The sequence below is a fragment of the Ambystoma mexicanum genome, chromosome 6q (assembly GCF_040938575.1).
Source record: "Ambystoma mexicanum isolate Mex_15411 chromosome 6q, UKY_AmexF1_1, whole genome shotgun sequence".
In the NCBI taxonomy this organism is placed as follows: domain Eukaryota; kingdom Metazoa; phylum Chordata; class Amphibia; order Caudata; family Ambystomatidae; genus Ambystoma; species Ambystoma mexicanum.
Window position 1 is genome coordinate 1,066,225,524 of NC_090937.1, and position 17,185 is coordinate 1,066,242,708.

Here is a 17,185-nt window from a genome sequence, read left to right on the forward strand (position 1 = left end):
TCTGTATATATTTTCAGAGATTAGATGCAGTGTCACAGTTAGACAATTATCCCATGCCTAGCACCGATGAACTTATTGATCTACTTGACTGTGCTGTATACCTCTCCACAATTGATCTAACAAAGGGCTATTGGCAGGTACCAGAAATCCCAGAGTACAAAGAGAAAACTGCCTTCTCTACCCCTATAGGACTATTTCAATTGAAGGTTCTACCATTTGGACTTCATGACACCCCTGCTATGTTCCAAACACTGATGGATCAGGTGCTATGTCCATATTCCAATTTTTGTGGGGGCTACCCGGATGACATAGTCATCCACAGTAAGACTTGGAGGGAACACAAATTCCACCTTCATGAAATCACACAAGCTCTAAGAAAAGCGGGTCTTACACTTAATCCCAACAAAGCACAATCAGCTGTTAAATACTTTGGTTTCTTTGATGGAAATGGGCTTGTCGAAACTCAAACTGAAAGGATTAAGGCTGCACGGGGAACCCCCATCCAAAAACAAAAAGAGATGGAAAAGCTTTCCTTGGCCTATTGGGTTACTACAGGAGTATTGCACCATTACCTCCTGTCTGACCGACAAATTGAAAAATGTAGATCCTTAAAAATTAAACTGGCACCCAGAAGATCAAGCGTGCCTTGATATCCTAAAATCCAATCCTCCAAACTGACTCTTCTAAAGTTGGGCTGGGGGCAGTGCTATTACAGGAATACAATGGTATAGAACATCTCATGCTTTACATCAGCCGGAATCTCTTTCCAAGCGAAAGAAACAGCACAACCATCGAATTGGAAGCCTTAGCTATAAAATGGGCTATTGTTTTAACCAAAGTATAACCATGCAGATATGAAATGAAGGCTCATCACAGATCATTCATCCCCCACATGGCAAAGTCTCTGAAAAGACACAAACCCAAGAGTAATGTGCTTGTTCCTCAATCTCCAACCCTACTGTTTCAGTGTGGAACATCACAAGGGAAAGAAAGAAAGAAAGAAACATGGATTTCCTGCCCCAGTTTCCGGTTGGAGATAAATAATCCAGCAGCATTAGGGGAAGGGTATGTGATGAATCCACAGATGTGTCAAGTCTCCTTTAGGAGAGCCTCTTCCCGTGAGGCTAGGGAGGTGAGGCCACTACCTGATACTCTCCCTGGGAGTGGTACTCAGTGGGTAGACCTCACATGGAGGGAAGCCCCCTATGGGATTAGTGATGACCGAATGGAGAACATGGTATCCCCACAGCCCACCTAACGCTATTAGACCTTCCTCACTAACCCCATAAAACACCTTCCCTAGTGTTCCTATCTGTTTTTTTCTCAAAGCCAGTAAGGTAGAAAGTACTGGGACAAGGAACAGTGTGGGTTCATCAAGGGACCCCTATTCATTATGTACTGAGATGAGGAAGAGACCAACTGACTCACTGGGCATCCTCAAGATCAGTAATGTGATGAAGAGGAAGTGCAGAAACATGAGCAGCACCTGTCATGGTCATGACGTCAGGGGCAATGGCATGCAGGGGTCGCATGCACAGGAGACCTGGGTGGAGACTGTCCTGGCACCTTTGGCACCAGGCTCATGAACAAAAGTAAACAAGAACATCCATTTAACACCAAAAAGCTTTTTTTATTGACATAGCACTTCAGATGCATTAACCTTGAACATTCCATCCATTAAGCAGGATGCATTAACCTTGAACATTCCATCGATTCAGCAGCCCTAAGTATTCTTGGGTGTGGCTGCTAATGGATTGCCTTCGCACATGCTCACTCTCTAGGAGCAGCAGGGTTTGGCTGGTAAGCCGGCCCTCGTGAGTGTGCCCATGATCTCAGCTATATAAGATGCCCCGATCCTCAAGACAGACGCTTCACGTTATTCTGCACTTGCAAGCAGCATAACGCTCACCGTCGCCTGAGATAAGACTTACCTTTGAAGATCCTGCTTCCTGGACATCCTGTTTCCTGCCAGCATACTTACCACCTGGGGGAAGCTGTTCTTACCTGTACATCTCTTAGTTGAACCAAGTATACATCTTTCCGGAAAACCAAAATCAACATTTTGGCACCGCAGCACGACACGCTCCATCGTCGACAGCAGCGCCTGCAAGGAAAAACAGAAGACAAGGTTAGACATCGAAAAAACTGTCAGTTTTAGGATGCGCTTCGCCATACTTCGCTCTTTCCTTAAACCATCACTTACCTGCTGTCGAACATTGCGGTAGCATCCATCTTTCATCTGGCTGCGTCTCGCGTCTCACAGCTGCATTGTGGCCGCATTTCCATCTAAGGGAAGAAAACAGAAGAGAGACATTATTGGGGGCATAAATAGGAGCAACATATAAAGACATTAAATAGAACAAACAGCATCACAAGAGCTCAAGAAAGACTTACCAATCATAAGGAGAAGCATAGTCGCAGCTGTACCGGACTAAGCCTTATCAGAGATCAGTGAAGGAACTAATCCCATTTGACGCGCCCATGCCAGAAGTAGCAGTACGGAGAGCTTATCTTCCATAATTCACAGGTGAGTTTTATGGGCCGGCGTATGCTCACAGAAACCATACTTTGGGGTGAAGGGTTCGAGAGGTAGAACAATCAGATTGGCGCACTCACACACTCATGTCCATGCAGGAGCAGTATCACCACGTACCACCGCTCACAGCTTTTCTACTGAGGGAGAGGCCTGAAGGGGGTGATTCAAGTTCAGGGAGGGCTGCAACCATGCCCCAACGCCTCCGCAGAGACTAGGTGAGCGTAACAGCACTCCTATAAACCATATTGAGAGGCCTAGTCTGTATAGACTTGCTATTGGTCAAGTTGCAGCTGAAATAGAAGAGGGAAATTAATAGACAGAGAGAGATCCTCTGTGAAGGAACCGGGAGTTGTGTAGCATGCGCTCAGAAGCCAAAGGAAGCAGTCAAGTACGGGGCACAAACCTGTTGGCAGAGACATTCCAGAGAGCTCCACTATGTTCGGACCGTGTCTGGGGGTGGAAGGACGAAGCACCAGCTAATCAGGAAAGCTGGAGAGTGTAGTCCTGGAAAGTGGTGCCTGAAAGCAGGAATCCGCAGCAGAGCACAGACGAAGAAGGAGGTACACAAATGGGGGTGAGAGACCCAAAAGCAGCTGATGGAGACCAGTGAGCAACCAGAGGAGAGTTGGGAGACTGGGAGTCTTGGTGAGAACCCTGGACGACTATACCATAGTGGGACATGGGTCTGGGATCTGTAGCTAATAAGGAGTGGCATCCAGAGTCATTTCTTCATGGCGGTCCCTGGCCAAGTGGGAGACCAGGGCTGCCTAGACCACAAGTGAGAGAAAATAAGCCAAAGGAGTCTTGGACCTGAGAGAAAGAAACCAAAGGTGTCTGGGACCTGACAGAAAGAAACCATTATGAAAGGGGTCTGGGACCCAGCAAACAAAAATATCTGGCATGATAGTGAACCAAGTACAATTATTAAGAATCAAGAAGAGCTAAAAATGGATTGGGATCGACAACCAATAACAAACTGTCTCCAAAACCATCATCATAGTCACAGTACCTGGCAGGATAGTGAACCAGGTGGGCTGTGAACATAATGAGCATTGTGAGAAAAGCCAGGGAAAGGATGACATACCCCCTGGTGTTTGTGAACATTGTGGAAGGAGTCACGTTAAGGGAGTCATTAGTTTGGCACTGTAATAGCTTGAGAAAGATTGGGGGAAGGGGAACATACCCCCTGGTGCTCTTGAACATTGTTAAAGGAGCCAAGAGAAAGGAAAGGAGTCATTCTCTTGGCATTGTGAAGTGTCTGATAAAGACCAGGAGAAGAAAGACACTTGTCCTGGCATTTGGAAAACAACTGAGAAACCTCAGAAAGTTCCATGGGAGTGAGCCATCCCCTAACACTGTTTGACCTCTGTGTTCCTCTGTTGTGGAATTATTTGCAATACATGTCTGTTGATACTGTTGATGTGTATCCTTTTGAAGAAAAACATTTCATGTGCATCACCCAGAGGTGAACTTTCGGCTGTCGATAAGAAGGAAGCAATTCTTCTGGGACAACCTTTTCCTTAGTTGAGTTTATGATGTAAGGGTTGGAAATAGGTTTTTGGACACATGACTATGGACTCTTTGCTTTAGACTGACATCCTGACATTTTCTTAATATTTGTTGAGGCAGGGTAACCCTTCTTAGAACTAGTGTCAGATAGAGATTTCTCTTTTATTTGCTCACCAATAAAAGTCTTCAGCCAGAAGCATGCCAACTGTGTGTCGGTCTCCTACTTCTACACCCTTACAATGGTAACATACCAATTGGCCTTCTATACAACTCCATTTGCTTGAGGGTGGTATAGAGCACCCTTCACATATTTAATGTTGTAAAGTTGCAAACACTTTTTCTTTTCCACAGGCAGGAGTTGAACTGTTTTGTCCATTACCATCTCCTTTGGTAAACCTTCTCTTTGTTTTCAGGGAATTCATTACTGTTCATGTGGTGGTGTCTGGCACGAACATTACTTCCGTCCATTTTGACAGGTAGTCTACTATCACTATTCCATACTTATGGTTTTCTACATGATAAATAACAGCCGAATGAAGTCCAGTCCTGTCTGTTGCCATACATCAGCTGGTATCTCTGCCCTTATCAATTGGACTTGTATGACCTGTAAGCATTTGTTGCAGTTTATCAGGGTTGCATGCACATCAGTGTCCATCTGAGGTCACCAATACAATTCTAAAAGTATTTTGCTAATGATAGTACCTAAAGGGCCTGCGCATGTTCTCTCTGTTATTCATTTTCACAAGCCCAGAGGAGGAATCATTATTTTTTGTAGTTGTGAAACAAAAATCCTTTCTCCATGTATAGTTTAACGGCTATCTTCTAAAATGTTTGCAGGTCCTCGGGTACTGCTCTCACATCCAGCCACCATTTCCAAGCCAGTTTCTCAATCTTATTATGGTGGTGACCTGAGCATTTTATCTACTAAGTGTTGTTCACTCATTTCCAGAAACATATCTTTTCTCATATTTTCAATGGATGCCATTATGCAACTGTTTCTTAGAAATGTATTATCTTCTTAGTTGCTGAGCAGCACCCGCGACATGCAATCGGCCTGAGAGTTTTTCCCACCGGAATATGCATAATATTGAACACCTATTCTTCGGGCTTGGCTGTAATTCACGGTAACCTGTCATAGATTTCTTGGTACCTCCCGGGCTCAGTAGGTGAATCAAAGGTTTGTGGTTCATAATAAACCAAAAACCTGTCCCCCATACATCCGGTCCCGAAAATAGTCTACCACCCATAAACATTTGTTTTTCAATTGTTTAATAGTGCTATTCTGAGTCAGACAATTTTTTGAATTTCATTGTTACCGCATTTTCCATCTCGTGTTTCTGGGTCAAGATGACTTCTATGCCATATGCACTAGCATCAGCAATGATGTACCGCTTCTACTGGGGAGCAGATGGTTTTAAGAAAGGTTCTTACACTTGGATCCATTTAACATCTTCAAACCATTGTCAAACTCTATGTAGTAACCAGCCAATCCAAGTAAAGACTGCATATCATATTTGTTCTTTGGCATGGGTGCATCCACTATTGCTTGTATCAGGTTTCTTCTTGCTCTTATCATGGTTCAGTGTGGAGTCTCCTCTTTGTAGCCTTTCCAGGACTTCTTTGAATGCCTTCTCGTTAATTTGTTATCCTCTGCATATGCAAGGATATCAGCTTGAAAGTAGAACACATTCTCTCCAATTAAGCAATAGAGACTCCAGACAACCAAAATGGCATGCAACTGGGTCTATGTGTTCCGCGTGGAGTGATGAATGTCATGAGCAGCATTGCTTGTTTATGTAGCTGTATCTGGTGGATCACATCTCTCCTGCCCAATTTAGAGAAATAAATGTGGCCTCTTGAAGATCCCACTGTGGCCATTGAAGTGCTGGCTTACCTGGTGGGTTGGTAGAAAAGGCGGTGGTGTTGCTCCTTGCTTTTCCCACCATCATGATTCACTTGTTGTGAGGGTTGAATTGATGTAGTCTATATGGCCCCATCACCAATTACGTAGTGATGGAAATCACCAATGAAACACTAGACAGAGGTCAAGGATGCACTCGCCTTTATTCTTGAGGATCTCAGGTAGCTTATTTTTATAATCAATATCATTTATATCCAGGAGCCTGGAGCCAGTGTCCGCTCCTCAGCCTGCTCTTCTCATAGTGAGCGTTCAACAAGGCACCACTCATGCTACATCCTAGTGCTCACCTAGAGCATGGTGGTTCTGTCTCGTGAAAAACATACACTTCTAAATTGCCTTTGAACAAACACACTTTCATTTTTTTTTTTCGTTTTTTTATCTCTTAACTAAGTTCAGCTTTGAGGATACTCCAATGTTTTCATCTCTGCAGATTTCTGCATCTTCGCTTCTCTCACATTCCTCCTTCTCTGAAATGGACTAAGAAATGGGGCTCCCTGTTATATAAAAGAGCTCCCTTTCAATAGCCACTGAAATAATTTGTTGAAATGGTGCATATGATAGCACCATTTATGAACAAAAGGGGGTAAAAAGACATATAATGTACAATTACTTATTTATGTTAACACATGTAAAAATGCACTAGGTGTGAAGTTGAAGGTGGTTCTAACAAGGGGTATGCCTGAAAGGTTATGGGTGTTGCCCAAACAATGAATCACAACGCCCTGCATACAAGTATTTTGGGTTAATCAGCATGACCTCGGGTAGTCTGGTGTACATCCATATTGGATATAAATCACTGTCTGTAAATAAAAAAAATAGAAACAAATTAATCAGTCAGGCCGATTTTGCTAAAATTGCATGCAGGGAGCACCTTTGTTTGCGCAAATATGATGTTTGGTCCCCTTGATTTAATTTTCCAGTTTTACAAAAAGGGTGCAATTAAAAAGTACCCTTATTCTTTTACTTTCCACTCGATTTTCTGAAAAAGTGTAAGAGCTGCCTGCAAATTACATTTCGTGGATTACATTCACAATGAATTTCCAAAGGATCCACCTGTTTTTAGCCGGTGTCAAAACCAGGCAGATCCCATTGGAATCCATGAGTTTTAGGCATGCATTAAAATCTCAGGCAGGTGTAAAACTAGGTAGTTGTACAGGTGAAGTGGGCAGGAGCACGTAATGTACACTGGGTTTGGTGCACATTTAATGCGTCACAACACTTACCCTAACAGTAAACTATCTGCACATCTTGGGACATATATACTTTTTTTGAACAGGGTATGGCAAGCCTGCTTAAACTGCAGACGTCCCTAGATGGGTGTTCTTTCACTTGCAAACACGGGCCCGCGTTGGGAGACTAGGATAGGGGGTGCCAAACGTAATTTCCCATATTTTTAAGGGCTCAAGAAACAGGTAGTTTCGTCCATGGTTAACTAACGCCTGCAGTCCTCGCTCTATGAATTTAGGCTGGGGGTAATTAGCAGTGGGTGCGGGTTCTGCCAGACGTGTTCTGGCTTTCTGATTAGAAAAGCTGTCATTTCCAAAGAATTTGAATGACATGTTGTTTGGTCCCCTTCATTTAATTTTCCAGTTTTACAAAAGGGTGGAATTAGAAAGTACCCTTATTCTTTTACTTTCCTGGGGTCGCAATACCTTCAACTCTCTCTCCCTAAATATCTTCCCTATCGAGCTCTCAGCTCATCCGCCTCCAACTCCCTCAGGGTCAGTTGCTTCCCCAAGCAACGAGTTGGTGGTAGATCTCTTTCTTCAGCTGGTGCCTCTCTCTGGAATAGCCTCCCTTCCCTCCTTATTTGAGGAGAACGATCTCCGGTTCCGGAAGCAGCTCAAAACCTTTCTCTTTGCTTCTGCTTTTTCTCCTCCTCTCCTGACCCCCTGGCTGTAACCAGAACTGCACTGGCTACCTGGTCACCCTCTGATCTCGGGCCCAGGTCCCTCCGCCGCCAGCGTCACACACCTGCACTGCCCACCTGGCAACCCCCGCACTTGGGGACTGTTTCTGTATCCCTATAGTCCCCCTACCAGCCCGTGACACCTGATGTCTGCACTTACCCATGCACTTGCCACATGCTCGCCATTACTTTACTTATTGTTTATTTATTCCCAAGTACTGCACTGTCCCTGCCCCCTTTCCACGCACTTGCGCAATCTGACTGAAACCTGGCCTAGTAGGATCGTTGTCTGTCCTCCCTTTGTTCCCCTCCCTTGCCTCATCGCGCCTTGAAACACTTGTGTATAGGCGCGTTATAAATGCCATATCATATTATGTCAATAGAAGATCAATTTACTAAACAGAGTTTAACAGTGCAATGCAACAGTCAGAAAATACATTTTTGTAGTTCAATGTTGCAGATTTGATTGCCTACTGGAAAATCATGACCTGCAGGGTGGAAACACTAAGGTGATTGAACGTATTGCAAATAATTCCACAACAGAGGAATATAACCAAAAAAAAGGTGAGATCCTTGCGAAGTTTCAATCATCCCAGCGTGGGATGATTGCTCCCTGAATGGCACTTGTTCTAGCTGCAGCCGGGACGAGCATTTAAAATCATTAGATTCCGCGTCTGATGAAAGGCAGCAGACCCAACAGCCTCATATCTCTTACTCCATCACATCAATTGTTCTCTGAAGGGGTGTTGTAAGCAAGTGGAAGTCCAGGGCAGCGCAGGGAGCCGAGAGCCGAGCCTTGCTCTCTACATTACTTCACTGCCTGGAGAGGAAGAAGATTAAGCGTTTCACTCAGGCCGGGTTCATGCGCAATGTGTAAACAATAAGCCTTTGAGCGTCAGAGCCACGGCGAGAAATATTAACCCCTTAACTCCCAGGCTACTATGCAAGTCTATGCAAAAAGCTCGAGCATACTCGTCCTTGGCACTTAGGCCAGGGTGAATGTGGATTTAAAATCACACAGATAAAGCAGGTGTTGTTCTGCACCATCTGATAGTCGTCAGCAATGCACAGTCCAGTGTTAAAAAAATACAGCCGATTTGAGAGGGAATGTTATGCTGAAAGCAATATCTAGCAGAGCCCACAAATAAAAAAGGAGCGAGAGAGGTGTTAAGTCAGGAGCCAGGCGCACATTTGATTGAAGATTTATTATTAAGAAGGCAGATCAAAACACAGCAGGCGCCCTCCTTTAAGAGGCCGGCTCCAACTGCCTTTACATACAAAAGTAAGTCTCCACAAGCATTCCAATTAGAATACACAACCTCAATACATTCTAGTTAGAATACAGGTTACATCATAATGTTATTGACTTGCAGTGTGTTAGCTTAAAGTAAGTATGACACTTTTATAAAGTTATAAGGGTCTATATCTTAACACATCTCCTTCCTTTAAATCAGAAGTATTTAACCCAAGTAATAATCATTAAACTTAATAGGTCTGTTCCTGACTCTGCTTGCATTCAAACCACTATCAAGGTTGATATTGCGGTCACACTCAAAGTTGACTACTCTGTCCGCATTTGGTCCAGGCACTAGAGCTTCTTCCTCATAAGACAAATTCTGGTCCCGCTCCTCACTTCCTTCACTCACAACCTTATTGCTTTTGGCAAGTCTAGACAGTGCCCAACATTCACCACCCTCCATTATAACAACATTCCCCCTAATGGCTGCAATTCTCTTGGGACCAATAAATTTACTAGTAATACATTTGGGAGAAGCTCTAGGATTTTTGATGTAAGCCCATTCCCCAACAGACCAAAGCATTTCTCCAAAAGACCTTTTTGCATCAAAGCGAACTTTGTACTCATTCTGAGTCTCCCTAACAAGGTCCATGACTTTTTCTCTGTTAATATGTACACTCTTCGCTAGGTTCAACCAAGTCGGACACAGCCTTGTCCCAGGGTGTCTACCCTTGAGAGATGAGAAAGGTGAGATACCAGTAACAGAGTGTGGGGTCACACAGTAGTTCCAGACCATTTCCCTAAGGACAGTCTGCCACTTCAATCCCGAGGCCATGGCCAACTGTAATCCACCCTTAAGAAACCTATTGGCTCTTTCAACTAGGCCATTCGCTCTGGGTTGGTACAGTGCTGTCCTGTAATGTTTGATACCATATCTATTGAAAAATTCCACCATTCTGTTCGAACAAAATTGGACCCCATTGTCCGAAATGAGCTCCGAGGGAAACCCCTCTCTGTAAAACACTTCCTCAAAGAAAGTGATCATTTGTGAAGTAGTTGCCTCCCTTATAGGCTTCCACTCGACCCATTTTGAGTAATAATCTACCAAGACAATAAGATATTTGAATTCTTCACCTAATTCCTGAATGGGTCCCATCAAATCCACTGCTAACTTCCTCCAAGGCTCTGCTGGGACACTAACCGGCCTTAATGGTGTATCTCTGACAACTTTACTTTTATCACTCTTTTCACATTCTTTGCAATTCCTGACACATCTCTCCACTTCACTATCTATCCCTGGCCACCAAAATGATTTCCTTATGTGTCTTTTGGTACCCCCCATCCCAAGATGGCCCTGGTGAGCTATGTCCACTAGCTTGGATCTGATTTCATAGGGAGGTATAATCCTCATCCCCTTTCTAAGTTGAGACCCGTCCTCTGACAAATTCAATTCCTCCTTGACATTATGAAACGCATCAAACTTCCTCTCCACAAGATCCTTTCTGGGCCAACCTGCTTTGACCCAGACTTTGACTTGGCCCAGTACCTCATCCACATTATCAGCAGACACCCATTCCTCTTTACTTATTGCATTGTGTACCATTTCACAAATACTGACCGTAGAGTCCACATTCACATTCTTAAAATCTCTGGACTGAATAGGTAGTCTGGAAAGACAATCAGCAATAACATTTTCACCACCAGGAACATACACCATCCTGAAATCGTATGCCAACAAATCAATCATCCACCGGGATATCCTGGGCGAACCTTTAGTCCAGTTGGCACTGCCCAACAACTGAACTAAAGGTTTGTGATCAGTTTTTACAATGAACGATTGGCCCCATAGGAAGAATTTGAAATGGGCTACTGCCCACGACACAGCTAAAGCTTCTCTCTCCACCACGGAGTAGTTGTTCTCCGCCCCCCCCCTTAGTGGCCGGGAGGCAAAAGCTATGACATGTTCAATGCTCCCTTCATACTGAAAAAGGGCGGCCCCAAGCCCTAACATGCTCGCATCCACAGCAAGTACAGTTTTCCTTCCAGATACAAACCCACCCAAAGAGGGTGCTTCGACTATGCTCTCTTTAATTTTATCAAAGGCTTTCTGGCATTCATCCAACCACACATATCTGGAACCTTTCTTCAATAAGTCTCTTAAAGGAGACGAAATATTAGAGAACCCATCAACAAATTTGTGATAATATTCCGCCAACCCCATGAAAGAGCGCAATTGTTCCTTATCAAGGGGTTGGGGAGCACTCACAATGCTATCCACCAAGGACTTTCTAGGAGAAATACCATTGCAGGAAATCTTATGCCCCAAATAATCTACTTCTGTCATAGCAATTTTGCATTTTTCTCTTTGTACAGTTAAACCTGCATCCTTAAGTTAATCAACACAGATCTTAAAGCATTGTCATGTTCAACCCCGTTCGTGGCAAAAATAAGAATGTCATCCTGAAATACAGTTACATTACTAAGACCTTTAAGTACTGTTTCCATCACTCTTTGAAAAACAGATGCCGCTGAGGCCAAACCAAAGGGCATACGTTTATACATAAAAACACCTTCCGGAGTAATAAATGCAGTTAACTGTTGACACTCCTTAGACAACGGGACCTGATGGTATGCAGAAGAAAGATCAATAATGGAAAACAGTTTGGGCTCTCCTAGTGTGGACAGAATTTCAGAAATATTCGGCAAAGGATGTCTCTCAACTACAATGTTCCTATTAAGACTGCGTAAGTCGACACATAACCTCATTTTGCCATTGGCTTTAGTAACTAGAACGATGGGGGACAACCATTCTGTAGCTACTACAGGTTCAATAACACCTTTGACAATAAGACTGTCAAGTTCTTGTTTAAGTTGTGCCCTCATCTTCAATGGCACTTGACGAACCTTATGTACAACAGGCTGAGCATTATTTTTCAGTCTAATATGATGCTCAAACTCTCTGAGCTTGCCAAGTCCCTCAGAAAACACTTCTGGAAATTCCTTCGTCCAGAAATCCCCCACTTCGGCAATTGAGACTGGAACAGATGCACTAGCTTGTACTATTACACCTAATTTCTTCTGTTCCTCCCAACCCAGTAAAGAAGCTCCCTTTTCTGCCACAAGGAATGTGGCTTGACAGTTTCTTCCTTTGTAGACCACTCCTGCAGAGAATTGGCCGACGATATTTATGTCAGAATTTGCATATCCACATACTCTAACACTGGTGGGAAGAACGACGGCATCATCTTTCTTTAAAACATTTCTCAATGTGTCCCTGGATATGATAGACCATGGTGAACAACAGTCCACTTTCATTGAGAGTTCAACACCATCAATCCAGAACGTGTCCACAGGGCCCTTGGTATTAGTGGACAACTCCGAAATTTGAAACACATGTTTCGGGGTCATCTCTTGTATAGCAGATGTTTGATGAACGTTGTATCCTGTCTTGATGTCAACTTCATCATGATTCAACATTTTGGGTTCCATACAATTGATTGATTTATTTTTGCAAACGTTTGCAAAATGACCCTTGCTTTTACATCTGAAACATTCTGCATACTTGGCAGGGCATGAGGGAAAATTCATTCCATGTCTGGAGCTGCCACAACGAGAACACATGCTTTTTACATTCCAACCTCCTCTCTTGATCGTAGAGTAATTACCCCTCCTTTTCTGATCCACCACGCACACCGAAACCTGATCAGAATTTGACTTGTCAATCTTGAGTTCCCTGACATACTCAGAGGTTTGTTCAATGCTTCTCGCCATTTCAATTGCCTCTTCAAGGACCATATCTTTTGCAAGTAGTTTCTCCTGAATTCTTGGATTATTTGTGCATCTGACTAGCTGGTCTCTGATGAGAGAATCAGCTAATTGCTCAAATTCACACGTATAACTTAATGATCTGAGACAAGCAACATATGATTCGACAGATTCCGATTTCTCTTGAACCTTCTGTAAGAACTTATGCCGCTCGAAACTGACATTCTTTTTTGGCTCAAAGTGGTCCCGAAGTTGTTTAAGAGCAAATGAGTATTCATCCATATCACCAGCTCCTAGGTCTCGATGTCTAGGTAGTCCATCATAAATTCTGCGCCCTTCAGTGCCGAGATTATGAAGAAGGAGAGCCTCTGTGAGCGAGAAAGGCTCGAGCCAGGCTGCACTGGGCCGTTGTAGTGATCCTCCAAATGCCACACAAATCGAGGAAATCAGAACCCGCGGGCACCGTACTAACGCGGACAATGCCGGATCAGCCGCTCCCTCCGCCTGCCTCTCGCCTGCTGTGTCGGAAGAGGGAGAGACGTCGGAACACTTGAAAACAGCAAAGCAGGAACAAACGAAGGCGAAACAAACACGCGCGGGTCCTCAGGGTGCCCTCGTCTCGTCGCCAATGTTAAGTCAGGAGCCAGGCGCACATTTGATTGAAGATTTATTATTAAGAAGGCAGATCAAAACACAGCAGGCGCCCTCCTTTAAGAGGCCGGCTCCAACTGCCTTTACATACAAAAGTAAGCCTCCACAAGCATTCCAATTAGAATACACAACCTCAATACATTCTAGTTAGAATACAGGTTACATCATAATGTTATTGACTTGCAGTGTGTTAGCTTAAAGTAAGTATGACACTTTTATAAAGTTATAAGGGTCTATATCTTAACAAGAGGCAAGAGCCTGATTAGGGCTATATTCTGGACACTTGCAGGAACCGTTCAAACAGAAGAAGAGCCAGAAAGCCTGCTCAGTGCTATTTCAGGAAGAGACCAAATGTAATGTCCAGTGTAGGTTGGCCTGAAGAGATGCTGCAGCAGGCAAAGTACCCCACAGCAAAGCTGTGATGCTCTCATCATGCAAGAGGACCTCACACAGACATACCCAGGTCCAGCACTGAAAGTGCATGGTCACACATGGGCATGCACGTGCCCCTGATATTGGCGCCCATGCAAAAAGGAGTCAGGTGAGTGGAGGGTGGGTGAGGCAGGGTGTGAGCGGCAGCATAGGAGTGCAGAGGGCAACTGGCACATTGAGGGACTAGGGAAGAGGAAGTCCCCAACGTTTGTACCATCAAGTTGGGTGTGGCGTGGCAGGAGGTTAGGGGCATGAAGGGGACTCAGTGGGATCCCATACATGGAAACAAAGAAGGGAAGGAAGAGAGTCTCAGCATCAAGCCGTGGCAATGAGCAAGCAACTTTAGGTGCGAGCGGCAAGAGGTACCTGTCAATAAGAGTACAAACAAATTGACCCGGAAGTGTAGCTCAGCGGCAACATGCTCGCCTTGGAAACAAGATGACACGAAGCAACACAGGTTCAATCCCCAGGTCGGTTCTTAGAAATCTATAGGTATTAAGCGTGTTATAAATACGCAACTAAGACATATTCCGGTAACAGCGCCTGGATTCCGTCGGGCTATGTGAGCGCTTTAAAAATGTAAAAAAATAAATGGCTGGCCTGCTAAAAACAGACTGACAAAAATCAAAGGCCCTAAGCAAGAGTGAAGAAACACTTGCTGATATGAGTGTGTAAGACGTATCCACCCAAAAATGTGGGGCGAGGGTAAAGATTTCTAAGCTTGACATGTACTCTAAAGCAAGGAGAGAAGGTTACTTGCTGGTGGGTCTAACCCAGAGACTGTGACGTCAAGAAGTGAGCTGGGTGCTATATCTATAAGACTGTACATTTGAATTGAGAGTAGTGGGATGACTAGGGGTCCCTTAAGTAGGCCCTCTGCACCACTTTGAAAACCACCATTCTGAGTCATTTTACATTGGCTCTCCTTACGGTGTTTCAGTTAAAAAATTGTAGACACTACAGTCACTACCCTTACGTATTCAATTGAGTATAATAAAATGGTGGTGAATTGTACCAATGACTTCTGTGGGTTGTGTTGACTCCTTCATATGACAAGATAAAGATGGATCAGTCTGCATAGCTCACTCCCAAAGTGTTATCTCTGCATAAAATAAAATGCTTCATGGCAATACAGACAACAGAGCATCAAAAATGTGCTCTGGCAAAAATTGAAGAAAACTGAAGACTTGCAATAATTCTGCATTCTGATGATATTTTATTGGTTAATTTTGCTTGTTTAAAAATTAAAATACATAATATAAAACAAGCATTTACATAGCTAATACTGTTGGCCATTCCTAACAACCTTGCTCGCGCCCTCCCCTCTGGTGGGGACCACAAGCAGACATGTACTGGTCTTATTGTGCATCATCAATTCTCTTTAGCTTGAGTCTGTAGAAGCAGCCAACTTGAGATCCCTGTTTGGTCACAGCCCTTCTATTATGGAGAATTTCTGAAAAAAGAAAATGACAAAATGTTTGAGCCACTATTGATTAAACACTGAACATTCATATGGGAGCATTCCATTCCATGTTATAACATACATACACATATCAGCCAGAAGTAGGATGAAGAGACCGAAATACGGAACCACATCCCCTTGTCACCATACTTTGGACTCACTCTTTCTAATCAGTGAGGTACAGCTTGAGTCCATGGCAGAGATAAGGGGTCTGCAACCTGATAGGGGTTGTAGTTTGGTCCTTGGCAAAATGAGTTTGGATGATTATCATGATGTGTTATGCTTCGGTCGACTGCTCCTAATTTCTTTTACTTCATGCCAATCCTTCACCTTTTTATCCTTGCTTTTCCTCGCTCCAACTTGTATATGTGTCCCTCTGCAGCCCCTTTCCCCTTTCTAGGGGGTGACTTGCAGGCCCACTCCAGAGGGAATGCTTGTTAACTCTTGCTTGTTAAAATGAATGTAAAATCTTCACTTATTGGTTTAAATGGCACAATGCCACATACAATACCACATTGTACCTTTTCTAATGCATACCATTAGTGTTGTTAGTTGCAGTGCCAACAAGCCATCCTGCTTGCCATGCTTATATTACCAAAAGAAGGATTCATATTTGACCACTAGGTAGTTCCATCCTGTCTCTGAATCATCTATCCAACAATTCAGTGAACCCGATTAAACTATGGGTACTCTACGTTATGGGGTTAAACAGATACCCATGCTTGCCTGGTACAGATGGCAAATATCCATTTGTATCTGTTACAGGTGGCAAAGCTAGTGCTTTCTTTTTTTTTAATAATTTTGACTGAGATTATAAGACGTTAAAACAATACATGTTGGAGACATTGCAGATATTCATGAAGAAAAACATTAATGACAATATAATTAAGGGGAATACAAAAATATATTTGCAGAACTGGTAGCCAAATGAGCAGGGCCAAAAGAGTAGTTATTGAAGGAAGTTTAACAAGCTAGTGCTTTCAAAAGACATGACTAGTCACATTGTTGTTGAAGAAGCCATCTTTGGATATGACCATTTGAATAACTATTGCCAATTGCACTAATCTTCCCTGTGTAGGTAAACATCTGGAATTTCCATACAATTAAATGCTGATATTGATGTTTATCATCTAGGTAACGGCTATCAATGCTGATTTCGTACTTTCAACAGCGCAGAATGAGTTATGCTCCAAATTGTGGATGATGTCCTCCATTTAACTGATTCAAATGAGCCTCATTCACTGTTGCTGCTGTGGTTATCCGCAGCTATTGATAGAATGTGCCATGATGACTTGTTTACTATTCTGAACAGTCATATCGGAATAAGTGGCTTAGTTATGAAATGGTTTAAATCATTGTTTACAGATGGACCTCAAGCTGTACAAATGAAGCCTTGCCATTCATCCCAGATTCAAGTTCCCCAGGGAATATCTCAGTGGTCTATTTTGTCCCCCTGGCTGTCCAGTCTTTACATGGAGCCTTTAGGTGATATTGTCAGAAAATGGAGCCTGTCTATTAATCATTATGGTGATGATATTCAGCTGTATCCTAAAATGTCTTCAAACGACGATTTGTCTCTGCTTCAGTCCTATATATATAAGAAATCTTTAATTGGATGACCTCGGTCAGCCTTACACTGTATTCTCCAAAAACTGAATTAAGCAATATGCCCCGAGCCGCAGCGGCATTGCTGAGTCAGGTAATGCCCAGGGACCCATAGTTTTAGCCCCCAGCGAAGCGAGGGCCTTAACTGATTAGACCTC